General features: G+C 38.7%; 1 long non-coding RNA gene across 1 annotated transcript; it reads right to left on the bottom strand.

The window, feature by feature from the left end:
* Window positions 1-3,209: 3,209 nt before the first annotated feature.
* LOC107835452 (uncharacterized) lies at window positions 3,210-4,794 on the bottom strand. The gene is made up of 2 exons (XR_001661266.1): window positions 4,566-4,794; window positions 3,210-3,606 (listed from the first exon to the last, which is right to left on the bottom strand). It is a non-coding gene; the product is annotated as an uncharacterized LOC107835452 (long non-coding RNA).
* Between the last annotated feature and the right edge of the window lie 6 nt (window positions 4,795-4,800).

Genomic DNA, 4,800 nt, shown 5'->3' with positions numbered 1-4,800 from the left:
TACGTTTGTCTCTAGATTCCATAATTTTGAGCCCAGCTGCACCAAACTTGGCATGATCCTGGTTGGATCCCTTATGATCCCATATCGTCATAGTCTGATGTCATCTAAGCCCCGCCCCCTCAGAACAGGAAGTGCCTTTTTTTTCCTTGGAAAGCTCCATCTCTGGCTCTCTCGACCTAATGAAGATGATTCTGTGTTGGAATCAAACTCCTCCTACAACTTTTGAGATACAGACTTCAAACTCACTCAGAACACTCTTGAGAGATGGAAGGTTAAAAGTTAAAACAGGATTTTTTGTACATCAAAGCCTGTGGGGGTGGCTAAGCGCCAAACTTTGACTATTCACCATAAAACATCAAGATGCGATAACTTCCACATAGAAGGTCACAGCTGCATAAGACTTCCTATGGCTGACTATAGACCAGCCCTCGTCACATTTAGGTGGTCAAATGATTACATCACCTTAGCCCCGCCCACTTCCGACAGGAAGATACCTGTTTTTTTTTCTGCTGTATGTCTTACATTTACTCTATGATTCATATGGGTTTAATCCGGTGCCAACTGACATAAAATGACATGATGATGAACTCTGTCGATGCTGCCTGAGCCATGTGAGCGTGGCAAAATGCCAGGTTGTAGTCCCTCGCCATCTGCATACGATTGTGTCTAAATCACACATGGAACATCCGATTGGCACCAAACTGGATATGTATGACCTTTATTGACCGCTAAAGAGCCCGACAGCATTGAATTGTAAGTTGACTCCACTGCGCCCCCTAGGTTATTCCATCACCTATATCTCCTTGCTACATCGGCCGATCTGCACCAGATTTTTGGTGAGTTGTCACGGAGCGCTGCCGAACTCATCGATGTGTATGGCCTGGCGGACGGGTGCGGGAGCCCCCGCGGTGGCCAATAGGCCGGAGCAGTGCTGAGCTGCGAGGGCCGCTCGAGGCTGCTTGCAGCTTTAATTACTATTATTATCACTATTACTACCAGTATTATTACTATCATTATTTCTATTACCGCTAGCATTATTACTATTACTACTAGTATGGTTACTACCGCTACTAGTGCTTTCACTATTACTATTACTACCATCATTATTATTATTCATTATTATTATTGCTACTAGTATATTGCTATTATTGCTGGTATTATTAGTATTATTTACTTTTACTACTAGCGACATTCATCCTTCATCCGGGGAGCTTCGACTAGGGTTACCACATGTCTATGGGTTACCAAGGGACCAGCCCCAATACATTTAAAGCCAGGGGGAGGAAGAGAGACAGAGACTGCGGCGGCAGTGTGTCGGTTGGTCTGTGTTACCCAGAAAGTAGTTGGGCACAATATCGCAACACCAACACCGTGAGTGAAACAATGACTGGCGCAGCCTACTACATAATGTACTCGGGGACCACTTTATTATTACGCATCCACATTTGTAGAGTACGGAACAAATCGCGTCCTGTATCGGGACGGGTGGCAACCCCTAACTGTAGCGTCTATTCAATGCGCCTTATAGTGCGGAAAATATATGGAGTGAAAATAGTCTCAAAATATCTGTGCGTGTGTAAAATGTTTTATGCATGCGTAACAGGATTTGTGCGTTTGTAAAAAGATTTGTGTGTGTGTGTAAAAATATCTGTGCGTGTGTAATACTGGATTTGTAAACCTTAAAAATAAAATAAACCTTCTCCTACGCCTATACATGTTGAAAAAGTACACACAAATCACCTGGTACTCATACACAAAACTGCATTTACACACAGATCCGGTTACGAGTGCACAACTATTTTTGAGACTCATTTCACGCTTCCGGGAAGCTCCCAGATTTGTGTGTAGATGATGCGTTTACATGCTAGTAAAAGCTGGGACATCTGAGTTTTGCTCGGAGTCTAGTGTTTTTATCCTCTGACGTTTCTCACTGTGCCGAAGTGGCAAATACGTTAGTTCGTAGAAAACGGAATATATCAGCACTTCCTTATAATATCCTAAAATTATTTATAGACATATTATGCATTTTTGAGCGGCACAGGAGACTAAGTGGTCTGAAAAAGGACCACTAGGTGGCGGAATGGTTCGCTGGACGGAAAAATAGCCAGGCAAACCCAGAAGCAAGACGGAGCGTCCCGGTGGTCTGTCCTCTGAAGTAAGTAGGAGCTAAACCTGCAGGCTTTGCCCTCCGATTATAATGAGACATGGAGTAATTATAAATGATTTCAGGTTACGTTTTATATATCTGGTATTTGATACTCTGCCCTCCTCATATGTTTCTGTTAGTCGGAGCTAAAGTTTATGTCAGCTATGCTACTTTAGCTGTTGGGAGCTAAGTGTGTATTTTTACTGTCACTCTGCACAGTTTGAATCTTTAATCCATAATAAATTATCTCTGTGTGGTTCTTACAGTATCTGTTTTGCCCAAAAGTTTCCAGTCACATTTCTAAGTCAAGTTGCTGACTGATATTTGTATCTATAGTTTGTGAGATATTCTGATTTGCCTTTTACTTTATTCACTAAGTGAATATAATTAAGTGAAATAAATTGCCTTTCTATTCTAGTTTATTGACTTTCTGTGTATAAATAACATTTTATATTTAATCTCTACACAGGATGAAACGGCTGACTGATGGATCAGGTTCTGGTGTTATTTCAGTTTCTGGAGGACCAGGATCTTTCAGATCTCATCTACCTTCTGATCTGATGGAGCTGCTGCAGGAACACACTGATCCTCTAACAGGATCCTCAGATCCAGGCATCGATGTCTGGTGTCCTGCAACATTTAGATACGTCCTGGTCCAACACACCTGAATTAAATGGCTGCTTAGGACAGTCAAGTCCTCCAGAGTCGTGCTAATGACCTCTGACCTCATGATTTGACTCAGGTGTGTTAAAGAAAAGACATTTAAAGGTTGGAGGACACCGACCCTTATGAACTGGAGTTAAAGCCCTGCTGTACAATTTTCACTTAATCGTAATTACATTTATTTGCGTACAGTGGAAATTTTACCTGTGTTGAGGTAGATGAGTTTACATAGCGTCTTTACTTTAAAACCATTTTGGTTTCCATTTGTTGAAAGTAAATTACAAACATTTAGCCATAGTTTGACCACTGCTTTATGACAGAAACAAAGTTTGATGTCACAAATATATGATTTTAATAGAGGCATCATTCAATTTATACTGTAGAAAGAAGATGATAAAAGTGTTTCCTGAATTAACTTTAATGTTCATTTCACTGCACACAAAGGACAGATTAAATATTTAAGATTGCAACAAATCTGTTGAATCTTTAACAAAATAGGTTCAGATTAACATGGGTGGATTCACAGCTACCTAAAGTTAACAATGAAATGTCTTCAAACTTACATGGATGTTCAAATATTTACTATAATCAATTAACAAAAGAAAACACCATAAAGCTGTGTATTCAAATACGACCAAGGTCAGTCTGTACAGATTGAGGAGACACCATAACATCTACCAACAGAGCAGGTTAACTACTGTAGTTGTTTGAAAGGCAGCTTAGTCCAGTTGACGGCTCAGTTTGAAGCTTCAGGTTTTGGTGTTGAACCTCCTAGAATCTCAGCTGCTGCAGATTGGCTGAAGATGCAGAGAAAAGTACAAATAGACAGTTAGTCTACAGTTATGTTGATTTTCCTGAACAGCTGATGCACTGACAGACCTGACTGTGACAGAACATTACCGAACCTGAAAATTACTTGAATAATCACAATGCATGTAGAATTTTTTCTTTTTATGTTGATCAAAGGTTTTACATTAAATGTTTTGTTGTGAAGGCTATTTTTGCAGTGGTGCTTTAAATAAATGCATAAAATCTTTATTTTCTTATGTATGTCTATTAGCTCTCAATTGTGTCATAATATCAATCGAGAAAGAAATTTACTGCATGTGAAAATTTAAACCATCTGAATACATTTTACCATCTACATTAATCAACTTGAAATGAAGACGAACAGAAGCAGCAGGTTTGTCCTGGTTTGCAGACGAGGTATATATTTGTTTAAGGGCCGATGAAATGGGGTCCAGACACAAACACAGTTTAATCTGAAGATTCTGGAGGATGTGTGAATAGGTCTGTTACCATGAAAAACATTTACTGTATGATAAGTTGTTCCAAAGTTCTCAACAAACGATAACATAGATCTTTTGAGACCATTTTTTAAAGTAATGTAATGATTAAATAATAATGTAAGAACACATTCTCAAAGGTCATTAAACTTTAAATTCTAATGAACATTTAACACTAGAACTGAAAGACATTTTTAGTACCCAGAATAAATAAAACTAATGAATTTGAAGTCTTTTTAAACAAAATTGCTTTTCAAAATAAGGTCTAATCGAGACCAAAGTACCAAACTGAAGATTTTTGTTACCCAGTTTTTGGTATAGAGAAAAAAAAGAGAAACAATAAATCATGCCAATGGAAATGATTTAGTTCGTTTTAATTTATCATCTGATTAATTGATTTATTGATTATTCTGACAGGCCTATGTGTGAACATTAGACTAAATGTTGAAAAGTCAACATAAATGAAGTACCTTTCAGGTTGTTCTGGTGAATAAAGTCTAGCAGCAGACGATGTTCCTGTAGGAGCAGGTTTACCTTCATTACTGCTGAAGCAACAAAATACAGTTTCAGTGATGGTGACCAACATCTATAACTGCCATAATCTCCTGAAGATGCTTGTCGACTTCGGCATCATAAAACTTAATCAACCTGGTTAAAGTTAAGACTGAAGACAGACGATCAAACTGTGTGACAGTAAAAATCCAC

This window comes from Poecilia formosa, unplaced genomic scaffold (genome assembly GCF_000485575.1).
Source record: "Poecilia formosa unplaced genomic scaffold, Poecilia_formosa-5.1.2 Scaffold2630, whole genome shotgun sequence".
NCBI classification, from domain to species: domain Eukaryota; kingdom Metazoa; phylum Chordata; class Actinopteri; order Cyprinodontiformes; family Poeciliidae; genus Poecilia; species Poecilia formosa.
The sequence above is the reverse complement of the archived record's forward strand: the minus strand, read 5'-3'. Positions and strand labels throughout refer to the sequence as shown.